Here is a 15395-nt window from a genome sequence, read left to right on the forward strand (position 1 = left end):
AAAACTCTGGTAGATCTCCAGGCCTTGCTGGGTTTCAAAGTAGCTCTCCAGCCAAAAATGTGTGAGCACCCCTGGTATATACAGTACACTGCTGCTTTATGATGGTAAATTCTAGTTTCTTCTTTGCAAATTCACTGAAGTTTAAAATCGACTTGGAAATTTGCATCCAGGGATACATTATTCAGTCAGTTTTATCAAGCTGTCACTATCGTGCTACACTTCAAACACCCCCAAGGTATAGGGGGAAAATGCCTAGACGCTAGAGTTTAGCAACCCTGTCCTTTTCTGTTACAGAAAGCACTCAAGTTTAATTGAAATTAATGGAAAGTTAGTCAAGACTAACTTGTCCCACCCGTCCGCATGTGAGTTAGCTATACATAATTTTATCTCTATTTGGGGCTTCTCTTAGCTGATAATAAGAATTCTCTAGTTCAGTGGTTCTCAAACTGGGACACTGCAACACCCCAGCCTGTGGGCACTGGACTTTGCCCCCTTAAGGGGCGGGGGAAAAGCAGTGATGCAAACTCCAGGATCGCATTGCTAAAGGGGCGCAGGGGCTGACATGTACTTACCAGAACACTGCCTCCCAGCAGTGTGGGGAGCCCTGTGCGACTCTCCGCAGGGGTCCCCGAGCTTTAGAAATTGAAAGTGGAACGAATGAGTCCCATGAGGTGGGGTGTGATTGGTCCACTTTCGTTTTCTGAAGGTTGGGGAGCCCTGCGAAGGGTCGCGCAGGGCTCCCCACACAACCGGGACGCTGCTGCAGGGACTGGTAAATATGACAGCCTCTGTGCCCCCCCTCAGCGACATGATCCTGCGGATCGCGCTGCTGCCTTTCCCCCGTCCCCCGTCCCCGCTCCCCTGCACGAACTTCCAGTGGTTCTTGAGCTCCCTGGGAATTTGAGAACTGCTGCTCTAATTCATAAAGCAATCTTCCTACATGAGCTTAGAAAGGAAAAAGCAACAGTTACAAGTTTTTCATTTACCTTTTTTAAAAAATATATTTTAGTCTCTAGAAAAAGAATTCTTGAGAGAAAAGAATACAAGACAGTCAGCTTGTGCCTTTAACCCAAACTATAAAGATTAATTTTCCAGCCTAAATAAAATAAGAAAACTTTGTTTCAATAGCAAATGTAATGATATTTTTTCTATATCACGTTACAATTTTATGAAACTTCTAAAAAAGATGAGGTTTACTCCTTGGTGTCTTGCTACTTTTTTCCTCTTGCACAGCACTCCAGTTCCATTAAAAACAAACTCTGTATTCAATCTCTTTTTGCATCTCCCATAGCAACTGCCCAAACTTTGGGAAGGCTGACCTCAGCTTTGGAAACATGAATTTATAGCAAGCTGGCTGCTTTGTGTTTGCTTAATTATTTAAAAAGTTGAATGGAAGTAGGCTCCTATGATGAAGCTGCTACTATAAAGCACTTCCAAAATTTCTCACAGCCCAGGAAACCTGGGAGGGGGGAACTTAACTGAAAATTAAATGCCCACTGCATTCTCGCAGGCCAAGAAATTTACTTTTAGGGCATTCATAAAAACACAGAAAGCAGATATTTGGGAAATTTATTTCTCCTAGCACAGGAGCAGTGCTCATAACATGCCATTTGTGAATTACTGAAAGATTATGATATATGCTTTCATAAATTGCACAAACACTCTAAATGGGTTTGCAGTTCTGAACCACAGGTCTTAAGCTGAAAGTTCTGCAATTACCACTGGAGTTTTCCTTACATCCTTCTTGAATAGTTAGCTTAAGCCAAGACAAGACCTACCTGTCTTCTTAAACAGGTGTAAGTGTCTATCTGTTTGCCTTCCCATCTTGCCAAACAAAGATTATAAGACAGCAAATGTTGCTTGGACATTTTCCTTAGATTTGGCCAAATACTGGTTGAAAGGTTTCAAGACAGGAGTTGCAAATTTAGATGATGATGATGATGATTTTTATTATTATTATTATTATTATTATTATTATTATTATTAACAACAACAACAACAACAACAACAACAACAACAACAACAACAACAACAACAACAACATACAACAGTATTTATATACCGCTTTTCAACAAAAAGTTCACAGACCGTTTTACAGAGAAAAACAAATAGACTGTTGGCAAACATGAGCAAGTGTAACCTGAATGGCTCATATCATCTGGTTGTCTTTTCTGCATTATCTCAAAGCTATACCATAGTTTCTTGAAGTAAAGGTGAGGACATCCAGAATCATGCACAATATTCTCAGTGTGGACATACTGCAGGATCATATAATGTCATTTTTATGATTGCTGTTAATTATGTACTAATATGTAAGCCATTTTATATCATTGTTTGCAATTCAGTTTTATTAATTCAGCTGTGTTTGGCTAGTGTAAATACATAATGATACCCACCACTTTATTTTAAATCCCTTTTCTAATAATTTTCCAACACTAGTTTTGTCTTTTCACTGCTGCAGCACACTAACTTTTCACGGAGTTTCTCAGGATGGACCCAAGGTAGTTTGTTGGGTGGCCAGAACCAAGTGAGAGCTTGAATCTTTTCTGCCATTTTGTTGGCCAGACATCCACTTTATAAAGGCCTTTTTGGAGCTCTTCACAGTCTGCTTGGCCTTTCAAGTGAGCATCTTCTACAGCCTTTACTATCTCACCACTGACTTCAAATCATAACCATAACCAAATCATAATCATAACTGAATAACCAAAGAACACTAATACACATCTGAGGGGATGATGACTATTCCCTTCATTTTGAACTCTGCTTCCCAATTTTCATCTTGCGATCAATCCATAAGAATATCGAACTGTTTTCATGACCACCAAGATTGCTTAGGAGCTTTTTGTGAAAGACTTCACCTGTGCATTTTAGAAGTCGAAACACATAAATGTCACCCACCCTGCCCATTATCCCTTAGGCAAACCACTCAAAGAGTTGAAAAGTATAGCGAGACAAGACTTCCATTGGTCTTGTATAGTGAGTATAGTGAGACAATCTTCTATTTTTCCTTAGCAAAGTGGGTTCTACTAAACACTTTAACTTGTCTTTATTATTATTATTAGTTTAAATCTCCCTCCTTGTGAGTGATGCAGTTTCCACATAAACAAAGCAATGAGACAAAATCTCTACTGGATGCCTATTGGGGCAGAGCTGCATCAGCCTGACCCCAGACATCACTTCAGTAAACATCAGTGGTATTCAAACTGGGGCATCGCAACGCCCCAGCCTGTGGGTCCTGGCCTCTGCCCCCTTAAGGAGCGGGGACAGCCAGGAGACAGGAGGAAGGCAGCGGCATGATCCACAGGATCATGCCACTTGGGGGGCTGCAGGGGCTTGGATGCACTTGCCCAAGCCTCCTGCAGCCTCCCGGGGGTGCGGGAAGCCCTGCGCAACCTTCGGCAGGGCTCCCCAGGTCAGGAAAAGTGAAAGCGGAGCAATTGTGTCCCGCTCCGCAAAACAGAGCACGATTGCTCCGCTTTCCCTTCTGATGGGGCTGCAGGGACTGGGGTGCACCCTCCAGATTGCTCCACTCTCCCTTTCCCTGACCTGGGGAGCCCTGCAGGTGCTCACGCAGGGCTCCCCGCACACAGGGACGGCTGCTGCAGGGACTGGAGGGTGCACCCCAGTCCCTGAGCGATGCGATCCTGGGGATCGCATTGCTGCCTTCCCCCTGCCCCTGCTGCCTCCCTCTCGCCCCTGCAAAGACTTACTGTGGGTTTCAAACTCCCGGAGAGTTTGAAAACCGCAGGAATACATGCTTCAAGAAATGGATATACAAGCAGGAAGAGGCAAGGCCGAATGTTTTGCAACTGCTAGCATCAATAAAAGCTGCATTTTCATCAGCTATGTTCGTCTTGTAGCCCAGCCCTGTATCATACAGACATCATTCCTGTGGGATCTACTCTGGATGATCTCACATAGGAAACAGTCTGTTAGTTACGGTTTCCTTTACCTAGAATTTTTGCCAAATCCTGTACATCTGCAAGGATTTCTTGTTCTAGTCAACAAAAATTTAAGTAACAGTTTCCCTTCTATTTGGGTAGGTAGACAAGACTGGAACTATAGCAACAGAGTGATACTACCCATTATGGTTTCTGCAACTGAAGTAATCAGAAAAGAATTGTTTTCTCTGACTTTCACACAGTGATTAGGCACCAACTGCTTGCACTCCAATTCTTTTTAATTAAATCCCTTATGCTTTCAAGACAATTTATGCATGGATAATCTCAGTATACTGCTCCATTGTAGCTTGTTAGCATAGAAAGATTAACAACTGGATGAATTAACTGTTCCCAAAAAGCTACAGGACAGTCTTTGTGGAAAATATGTATGAAATGACCAGCCATCTAGAGGTAAAAAGAGAGGCTACACCTTTCTGAAGGAGGAGATGCAACCAAACAGTTTGCAAGATGACAGTCAGTTTGGAGAACCTCACAGGTTAACAAAGTTTTTAGTGAACATTTAAGACTGCCATTAAAATCAGAGTTATAAAGAAGATCTTTCAACAACTATCAGCTGGGAGTAAAAAAAAATTATAAGTGGGTGCCATGTTGCAGGCTATGATTTAAGGTTGGTTCTGGATTTGACAAGGTGGAAGGTTGCTGTCCAATTGATTAGCTTCCAACACTGCTAAAATGCACAAGTCTTGAGTCATTGTCCAATACATTTATCATTGCTGTCCATGAAATTTAACTTTAACACTTTTAATAGCACAAGAAAAATGGAATACAAAATCCACAGCAATGGTGAATCCATGACTAAAACACAGCTATCAGCCACTGTTTTCCAGCATTTAGTTTCCTAATTTAGTCTATTCAAAGCAAATGTTTAGAACACACATACAGTTTCCAATACACTGCTTTAAACTCAGATGACAGGAAGCTTCTGCTTATGTGGTGTTAAGCACATGTGCTGGAATATGGGATCAACGCTAATATTGCCATCACTGCTGCAATGAAACTTACTACCAGAGAAGTATGTATAGTATTTGTCCGGGGTCTCCCAGCTTACCTGGGTTGAAGAAGGAGGGGGCAGGTGGCAAGAGGCCCCCATATTGGGTGGCAGCACTGGCTATGATGCAGAGCCCTCCTGATGTTGGGAGAGGCAGGGTTGGTGCTATGCTTGCCTGGCTTGCTGATGGCTGCCATGGCAGATCATGCCTCGGTGCCCTTGCCCCCTCAGCCCACCTGCGAGCAGCCAGGTCACTGCACCCAGGATCTCCCGAGGATCTGGTGACGGGCAGGCACCCCAAGCCAGAGAGAGCCGGGCTGGTGATGCACCTGACAGGAGGGCCTCTGGCAGCTACCATAATAGCTCCGGGGCAGGGCCTGAGGGAGCTGGCCTCCTGCATAAAACCCAGCCCAGCTGAGGGGCCAGTGGCTAGGCTCTCTGCAGAAGCACATGTGGCCTCTGGGAACAAAGTGCCAGGCAAGGCACAGCAAGTTTAGTATCTGTGCGAGGAGAAGGCAAGTGGACCTCTGAGTTTTGGAGAAGGAAAGGGAGAACTCTCTGAGTTGTGGAGAGGAGAGGAGAAGAGGAAGAGAAGGTAAGTGTATTCTTTCTAACTCTTTGTCTTCTAACCTTAAATCAACATTGAAATTTAGCTTTACCTTTAGTGTAGCTTTACCTAAGTTAGCACCTAATCTAACCTGAGGGCGAGAATCTAAGGTTCAGCAAGCTGGGGCACAGGAGCTAGGCGAGGGCAATAAAAATAAATATGTCAGTGTGTACATTGAGCAGGAGCAGAGTCCTACTTGTGAGTAAGGGTCCAAGGTATAGACACTTGGAAAAGTAAATAAAACATAGGAGGATATAGTGGAAAGCAAGTGTTTCTACTTTGTTTAAATTAACTCTATACTTAACACAAGTTAAACTTAATACAAGTTAGAACATTATCTAAAGCAGGGGTTGGCAACCTGCGGCTCTAGAGCCGCATGTGGCTCTTTCAGCTGTCTGCTGCAGCTCCTCCTAGTGAAAGTGGCAAAGGGGTTAACAGGAGGCACCTATGCTGGGAGGGCAGGCTGCTTCCCTCCGCCCCCTGAGCTCACTGCCCTCCTCTCCCTTCACCCCCACCTGCCCTGCATTGGTTTCCCTTTTCAATTTTGCCTGCTCTACAGGCTTAAGCTTCCTGTTTTTCCCTTCCCCAACTCTCAACTTTTTCAACTTTTAGGGTTTTGCATGTTTTTCAACTTCCCCAACATTATATATCTGGACTTTCAGAAGGTGTTTGACATGGTCCCTCACCAAAGGCTACTGAAAAAACTCCACAGTCAGGGAATTAGAGGACAGGTCCTCTCGTGGATTGAGAACTGGTTGGAGGCCAGGAAGCAGACAGTGGGTGTCAATGGGCAATTTTCACAATGGAGAGAGGTGAAAAGTGGTGTGCCCCAAGGATCTGTCCTGGGACTGGTGCTTTTCAACCTCTTCATAAATGACCTGGAGACAGGGTTGAGCAGTGAAGTGGCTAAGTTTGCAGACGACACCAAACTTTTCCGAGTGGTAAAGACCAGAAGTGATTGTGAGGAGCTCCAGAAGGATCTCTCCAGACTGGCAGAATGGGCAGCAAAATGGCAGATGCGCTTCAATGTCAGTAAGTGTAAAGTCATGCACATTGGGGCAAAAAATCAAAACTTCACATATAGGCTGATGGGTTCTGAGCTGTCTGTGACAGATCAGGAGAGAGATCTTGGGGTGGTGGTGGACAGGTCGATGAAAGTGTCGACCCAATGTGCGGCGGCAGTGAAGAAGGCCAATTCTATGCTTGGGATCATTAGGAAGGGTATTGAGAACAAAACGGCTAGTATTATAATGCCGTTGTACAAATCGATGGTAAGGCCACACCTGGAGTATTGTGTCCAGTTCTGGTCGCCGCATCTCAAAAAAGACATAGTGGAAATGGAAAAGGTGCAAAAGAGAGCGACTAAGATGATTACGGGGCTGGGGCACCTTCCTTATGAGGAAAGGCTACGGCGTTTGGGCCTCTTCAGCCTAGAAAAGAGACGCTTGAGGGGGGACATGATTGAGACATACAAAATTATGCAGGGGATGGACAGAGTGGATAGGGAGATGCTCTTTACACTCTCACATAATACCAGAACCAGGGGACATCCACTAAAATTGAGTGTTGGGCGGGTTAGGACAGACAAAAGAAAATATTTCTTTACTCAGCGTGTGGTCGGTCTGTGGAACTCCTTGCCACAGGATGTGGTGCTGGTGTCTAGCCTAGACGCCTTTAAAAGGGGATTGGACAAGTTTCTGGAGGAAAAATCCATTATGGGGTACAAGCCATGATGAGCATGCGCAACCTCCTGATTTTAGGAATGGGTTAAGTCAGAATGCCAGATGTAGGGGAGGGCACCAGGATGAGGTCTCTTGTTATCTGGTGTGCTCCCTGGGGCATTTGGTGGGCCGCTGTGAGATACAGGAAGCTGGACTAGATGGGCCTATGGCCTGATCCAGTGGGGCTGTTCTTATGTTCTTATGTTCTCCAGCAGGCTCAGCCAATCAGCATCCAGCAGGCTCCTGGCTTTTTCTATTGGAATGGCTCAGGGCCCTTCACTGGCTGACCACCAGCCAATCCTGAGCTGCCCTCCTCCTCAGCCATTGTGAGCCCTTGCAGCCCACCTTTCCTTGAGCAGGTCCCCACTCAGTGCAAGGAGAGGCTTTTCCTCCACAGCTGAGGAGACATCCTGTGTGTCTACTCAGTAGTAAGCCCCATTACAGCAGATGAAGCTTACTCCCAGGAAAGGGTGCCTGGGAGGGCAGCCTTGGAGCATGCTCAAGGACGGGTGAGTGGGAGCCTGCGAAGGTCTGTTCGAGAGCAAGCCCCAATGTAGTCCCTGGGCTACTCCCAGGAAGGTGTGGAGGGCTGTAGCCTCAGCCTCCTCCTGTGCAGGTCTACTCACAAGTAAGCCCCGCTGTAGTCAGTGAGGCTTCCTCCCAGGAAGGTGTGGAGGGCTGCAGCCTCAGCCCCCTCCTATGAAGGTCTACTCACAAGTAGTCAGTGAGGCTTCCTCCCAGGAAAGTGTGGAGAGGACTGCAACCTGAGAGCTCCAACCAACTTGTCTGCTCAGAAGTCCCATTGTAGCCAATGGGGCTTACTCCCAGGATAGTGTGGAGAGGGTTGCAACCTGAATGAGGGAGGGCAGGCAGGCAGGCAGGGCAGAAGCTGGCCTGTGGCTGCCCCCCTCCCCCCCTTCTTCTCTTCCCCACCTCTGGAGTCTATGTCCTTTCTTCCTTCCAGCAGGGTGCCTCTGGAAGGTGGGGGGAGTTCTTTAGTATCCATGTAAGATAAGCAGATGTCATAACCGCCATATGTATTGGAATCCTGGAAGATCTGGTGAGGAGCTAGATGTGCTGTCAGCAGTGGCCCCTTTAAGGGTAAGGCCTGGGCATCCAGCAGAGTGTGCTGCACAGCTGCAGCCACTTGAAGGCAATAGGGCCCTCAGGGATATAAGGCACCTGAGGAAGGGGGTGTGGGTTGTAGAAGGAGTGCAGGTTGGAGGTAGGAAAGGAGACTGACTGGGCTTATTGACTTTGACTTGGATACTCTGACTGATTTGACTGACTTACTTTGGAATCTGATCTTGGACTGTGACTTGGCTTATTGACTTTGGACTCTGCCCTGGATACTCTGACTGACTTTGTGACTAACTGCTGGAGACACTGGCGTTTGAAGCGTGGCTGCTGTGCCCAAGACCTGCTGAGGACCCAGGGTCTGCTGTAGTGGTGGGAGGCTGCTGGCAGGAGAGAGGACCTCTGCAGGTTGAACAGGCGAGCTACCCTGGAGGTGGGGTCCAGCAGGACTACTGGGCAGAACCAGGGTCATTTGTTGGGGGAAAGAAGGGGAGCTAATTTGCTTAAAGTGGGCCTAATTCTCCAGGCAGAGAATGGCCTTGGAATCAGGCAAAACACCATAGAGGACCAGGTGTCTGAAAACACAGGACAAGAATGTATGACAAAACTAACTAAAAGCTACAAGAGGGGGCTACATTATAAAAATGGGACCTATAAGAGCATAAAGGTAAAAAAAAAAACTATATATGCAGTATTATCTTCATTTTAGATGTCAAAAGGGTTCTGTGGCTCCTGAGGTTTTTTTCCCTCCAGAGAACGGGTCCAGATGTTTAAGGTTGCGGACCCCTGATCTAAAGGTTCAGTAAATTGGGATGCAGGATCTAGGTGAGCGCAATAAATAAATAAATAATTCAAATAAAGGTGCACACTTAATAAAAGCAGGAGATAGAATTTAGAAAGGGAGCTAGAGCACAAGTCTAAAAGGTCCACTGTGAGTTGACCAGAGTTTACGTATGAGCAGGAGCCCAAACTAAACAAAGAAGAGGATAATAGAAGGAGAAAACACACTCAGTGCTTCCATTTTATAAACAGGGCTAAACAGGATTTAAACCTTAGTGTGTAAGTTCTGTCAAGCCCCCAAAACCCTTAAACCAGTGCAGTTTAAACTTGGATAAAAACCAGCTTGAGGTTAAAAAACAGTCCAGCCTAAGAAAACTGAATTAGGAGGGTAAGAATCTAGGAAGGGTCAGTTCCCAGCCAGCCAGGGCAATTTAGCATAGTCACTGCCCTTTAGGTTATAGTCATTGACCTTTAGGAGTTGATAAGAGCCCCATTAGGCAAATCCAAGCACCCCATTCAGGAGGCTGCAGAGTAGATTAACCCCATCCCCAGCTTTTTGTCTTCCTGACCTTTGGAAATCTCACCTGGGAAGACCAGCCCCCTTTCAATCAGCAAGGAGGGAGGGAGGAGGAGCTAACTAGGAGTATAAAGCTAGTGCCTGCCACTGTGTGAACCTTTTTACAGAAGCGTGTGTGGCCTCTGGGAATCCAGTGCCTTGGGAACAAAGTGCCAGGTAAGGGCACCGTGAGTTTAGCATCTGTGCGAGTTTAACAGCAGGGTGAGGAAGCCAGGGTCCCAGATACCGCCCTTTCTCTTCCCTTGAGAAAGAGGTAGCAAACCAGTGAAGGGTTTTTAAATACCCCTAAACAAAAATAAAACAAAACAAAAAGCTATGCAGTCAGACAGCCAGCAGCAGGGTGGGGGCTATCCAGTGTTTTGCATCGAGTGCAATATGTATGACTATATGCTTCTGGGGCATAAGTCATGGGTGTGTCCTCGGTGCAAGGAGCTCCAGGGACTCAGGGAACGCGGCCGCTCCCTTGAAGCCTTGGTGGCCGACCTGGAGAAGCAGAGGCACGCAGAGAAGGACCATGGGGAGACTTCCCGGGACTATCAGGCTTCGTCACAACCTCAGGCGTGCAGCTCCTCAGCTGCCTGGGCGGGAAGTCTTGGGGCTGGAGGACATCATCCTGGAGAGGAGGGAAACAATCCCCTGGGGGGATCACCAGGGAATGGACCCGTATCCGAACGCACTCAGGATATTCCTCGGTGGGAGTGGGGTTGCGGGCTTCTTGTAGGCCAGTCAGCCTAACATCTATACCGGATAAGATGGTGGAATGGCTCATCAAAGATAGAATCTCAAAACACATAAACGAACAGGTCTTGCTGAGGGAGAATCAGCATGGCTTCTGTAAGGGTAAGTCTTGCCTCACAAACCTTATAGAATTCTTTGAAAAGGTCAACAGACATGTGGATGCGGGAGAACCCGTGGACATTATATATCTTGAAGGCATTCGACACGGTCCCTCACCAAAGGCTACTGAAAAAACTCCAGTCAGGGAATTAGAGGACAGGTCCTCTCGTGGATTGAGAACTGGTTGAAGACCAGGAAACAGAGTTGGTGTCAATAGGCAATTTTCACAATGGAGAGAGGTGAAAAGCAGTGTGCCCCAAAGATCTGTTCTGGGACCGGTGCTTTTCAACCTCTTCATAAATAACCTGGAGTCAGGGTTGAGCAGTGAGGTGGCAAAGTTTGCAGATGACACCAAACTTTTCCGAGTGTTGAAGACCAGAAGTGATTGTGAGGAACTCCAGAAGGATCTTATACCTGAAAAATACCTGACAAAATCTCTCCAAACTGGCAGAATGGGCAGCAAAATGGCAGATGCACTTCAATGTCAGTAAGTGTAAAGTCATGCACATTGGGGCAAAAAATCAAAACTTCACATATAGGTTAATGGGTTCTGAGCTGTCTATGACAGATCAGGAAAGAGATCTTGGGGTGGTGGTGGACAGGTCGATGAAAGGGTCGACCTAATGTGCAGTGGCAGTAAAGAAGGCCAATTCTATGCTTGGGATTATTAGAAAAGGTATTGAGAACAAAACGGCTAATATTATAATGCCGTTGTACAAATCGATGGTAAGGCCACACCTGGAGTATTGTGTCCAGTTCTGGTTACCACATCTCAAAAAGGATATAGTGGAAATGGAAAAGGTGCAAAAGAGAGCGACTAAGATGATTACTGGGCTGGGGCACCTTCCTTATGAGGAAAGGCTATGGCGTTTGGGCCTCTTCAGCCTAGAAAAGAGTTGCCTGAGCGGGAACATGAGTGAGGCATACAAAATTATGCATGGGAAGGAAAAAGTGGATAAAGTGATGCTCTTTACACTCTCACATAACACCAGAACCAGGGGACATCCACTCAAATTGAGTGTTGGGAGGGTTAGGACAGACAAGAGAAAATATTTCTCTATTCAGCGTGTAGTTGGTCTGTGGAACTCCTTGCCACAGGATGTGGTGACTGCACCTGTCCTGGATGCCTTTAAAAGGGGATTGGACAAGTTTCTGGAGAAAAAAATCCATTACGTGTTACAAGCCATGAAGTGTATGTGCAACCTCCTGATTTCAGAAATGAGCTATGTCAGAATGCCAATGCAAAGGAGGGCACCAGGATGCAGGTCTCTTGTTATCTGGTGTGCTCCCTGGGGCATTTGGTGGGCGCTGTGAGATACAGGAAGCTGGACTAGATGGGCCTATGGCCTGATCCAGTGGGGCTGTTCTTATGTAGGCTGCTGGCTGGAGTGGAAGCTGGTTAGACCCTGAACCAGGAACCACAGGGGTTAGAGACCCTGCAACCTTAGGGGAGAAGGAACTGGGTGATGCAACCCCCTTCCCCCACAACCTTACTGGGGCTGGGTTATCTGTGTTGAGGCCAAACCTGACAGTACCCCACCACTACCCTTTGAGGATGCAGTTGACCTCTATGGCCTGGAGCCCAACAGTACTGTACAGGATTTCAGTCTTAACATTGTGTTGAGACCTCTGTTACAGTCCTCTTCTACGTTATTTACCATACATATACCACTTAAACTTATGACGCTGCTTTACATTATGGTTCCATTTAGACTAGTAAGCCAAATGACCCTACTATAAGAGATATCAAGGGCTGAACGTGGGATAAAACACTAAAGGTCCAGTGCTATCCAATTTCCAGTGCTATTGCAACTGCAATGCAGCCCCAAGGTAAAATAAACATCCTTACCTTGAGGAGGTCTCTGCAACAGCCTCCCCACAGCAGGATGCTGCACACAGCATAGCTGCATCAGTGCTGGAAAGTTTGATAGAATTGGGCCCTAAGTGATATAATCCACCTAAAAAATTGTGAACTACAAAATGTGGGCACAGATCTTGCCATTGTCCCCATTTTACATGAGTTGTAAAATATTCCCCCATGTGCTTTTTCAATACTAGATTTGTTTGCTTTTAAATCAAATTGACATATGTTTGTTTGCTTTCTCTGAGGCAGAGTGTTACTCTTTTTAAACTCTTGAGTAAACAAGAGCAAACAGGTTCCACAGATTTTACTACCATACTATACACTTCTCAGTTCATTAGTAAATAAATAAATGATTTCATTACTTGTGTTATTAGTACAATTCTCCTCCACCTCTTTCCCAGGTCAGTATCATCCTTAGAAGCATGGCACTACTTTAAACACTCATCACAGCATTGGGTACTTACAGAGAATTTTAATTTATAAACAGTGAGCCTGAGGAGTCTTTGAGGAATATCTGGTCACAGCTGGAGAGAATTCTGTACCAGATGGTGCTTCAGCACAATTGATCACAGTTCATGCTTGGTATTTTTATTTGTGGAACACTTGAACACACCAAAAGCTTTGGGAGAACTAAGCTTTCCACCCCCAGATGGGTAACATACCATAAATTTAGGGATAGGGGTCTTGTTCAGGCATTGCAACAGCAAACCTTTAACTCAATCTCATGTAGAGCTAGGCACATCTGAGCTCACTACAATCCACAGTACATCTAACTTTGCATGATACTGCAGCTATCATAGCTCAGTTCCTTGAAAAAGGGAGCACCAAAGGTTACAGCTTCAAATCTATTAAACGCCCTGTAGCAGGACACCACAGCCCACAGTTGCACAGGGAGATAGCATCATGGTTATAAATAGCAGGATGGTGCCACATACACAGCAGACCTTGCAACCAAGCACATACATGCAAACTCCTCCCATAGTCTGCCAAAGCTGGCAGCAGAGATCAAAACTTCCTTCAGGATGATATCTGCATGATTAACAAATTGAGTAGTTTAACTTTTAGATAGGGCGGGGGGGGGGTAGAGGTCAAAGAAAAAGCACCACACAAGGAGATACTTCAGTTCTGTCACTGTAAAGTTTAAAATGGAAACACTAACACAATTATAGGGTAGATAACTGAAAATGCTAGCACAGTTACAGAAGGTTACATCACAAGGTTTTAACCACATTCCCACTAAGAAAAACTAGCCAGATTTATTCCATATTTCTTTGGCACCAGATAAACCAGAGAATTCAGAGAAGGATCTCTTGAATACATAAGAGTCCTATAGCTCCACAGATTCCACAACATGACAGGGCTTGCCTTAGCTGCTTCCATATCAGAAATCCCAATTCCACCCTCATAACCAGGAGGGCTAACTATTGTTCTAAAACAGCCATGTTCAGCCATTGGGCTGTGGTACATTGGTGTACCACAGATGATCTGCAGGTGTGCTGCAGGAGTTTGGGGGAGGATCATTTTTAGTAGGGCCACTGGGGGATGTGAGCCCGTGCTGTCAATGTGGTTTGCCTTGTCAAATGTCAAAAAAACTGATGGTTTGAATTGATACTTTTAGTGCCCTGTCAGTGTGCAGTGAGATGAAAAAAGGTTGAAAATAGCTGTTCTAAAATAAAGATAAAGAAGCAGATATAAAGGCAGGATGTAAACACATCCAACTTGTGATAACACAGGCAGCCTTGAATCAGTGAGGAGGATGGCACTGCCTGGGGGTGAATACAAAGCCAGGGTACTGGAAGGAAGCATTTTTTTTTTAAAGAAGCCAATTTGGCACCTGTCCTAGCAGAAGCTTTAAGCCCATAGCCCGTTTCCTTCGGGGACCAGCTCACAAGTGGAGAAGACAATCCCGCAGAATAGGCAGATGGCAGAGATATCTTGTCTCCGTCTGTCAAACTACACAAGGCTGCCAGCCCAGATGCTGGGCATCTGTCGGCCATCTTCTAGTAGCCCGAAGCGCAGGCTTTTCAGTTTGCCAGCAGGGCAGGGACAGAGGCAGCTCTCCAAGAGCAACAATCTGCCATTGAGTCAGGGATGATGAGGAGGATGGCATCCGATTCACAAGGTGCCACAGGAATTTAGGCTGTAATCCTATCCACACTCACCTGGGAGTTAGCCCCATTGAACATAATAGGACTTACTCCTGAGTAGGCATGCATAGGATTGGGCTCTGAGGTTGCCACACTTTCCTAGCCACACTTCTAGAAGGTGACTCCTAGCCACACTTTCCTGGGAGTAAGCCCCACTGACTCATGGAACTTACTTCTGAGTAGACATACCCAGGATTGGGTTCTCATTCCAGGGCTTAACAGCGACATCTGTTTCTAACTGCGACCTTAAGACGCAGCCCTAGAGCATGTGAAGAGCAGACAGCAGTGCTTCTGAGCACGTGCAGAGTGCGTTTCCCTTGTCACTGCGCAGCGACGTTGGGGGGGGCGGCTGAGGGGAAAGGGCTTCCGGAGAAGGGGGGGCTTCCTAGAGCGAAGTACCTCCTGCAAGGGGCTCCCAGCCACCCATCCCCAGGCAGACCCAGAGGCCCTTCCTTCGCCGGCGTCCGAATCACGCCCCGTTGCCAGGGCAGCGCCAGAGACAGCCCGGCCGCTCTGAGCAGGGGCGCGGCCTCTCCTCACGACCACCTCAGCCCGCGCCCCTCTGAAGGGAAAGGGGGTCAGACGGAGCTCCTACCTGCTGCTTTGTCTTCTGGGTCCTCCAGATGGATGGAGCGCGCATGCACGGAGCGCTCCCTGACTACCTTCCCCAAGACTGAGGCTGATCCTGCCAAGTGGAAAAACAACCCTCAGCCTGACTCCGCCCTCTCTAGCTGCGGCCCCTTTAAATTCAACATGGCGGCAGAGGCAAGCCGTTTCCCATAATGCACTTGGACAGAGCTTTGTGAACGGTGACGCGCGTGAGGGAGGCGGAGCT

The 15395-nt window shown here is 46.6% G+C and overlaps 1 protein-coding gene across 7 annotated transcripts in view; it reads right to left on the reverse strand.

The window, feature by feature from the left end:
* Positions 1-15318, reverse strand: part of KLC4 (kinesin light chain 4) — a 75068-nt gene extending 59750 nt beyond the window's left edge. For 4 of the 7 annotated variants that reach the window (XM_066624835.1, XM_066624864.1, XM_066624854.1 and 1 more), the window contains exon 1: positions 15156-15318. The gene's annotated coding sequence lies outside the window, so the exon portion shown is untranslated. The remainder of the gene's footprint in view (positions 1-15155) is intronic. The other 3 variants (XM_066624824.1, XM_066624794.1, XM_066624803.1) reach the window with 1 other exon arrangement.
* Between the last annotated feature and the right edge of the window lie 77 nt (positions 15319-15395).

Source organism: Tiliqua scincoides, chromosome 1 (assembly GCF_035046505.1).
Source record: "Tiliqua scincoides isolate rTilSci1 chromosome 1, rTilSci1.hap2, whole genome shotgun sequence".
Taxonomy (NCBI): Eukaryota; Metazoa; Chordata; class Lepidosauria; order Squamata; family Scincidae; genus Tiliqua; species Tiliqua scincoides.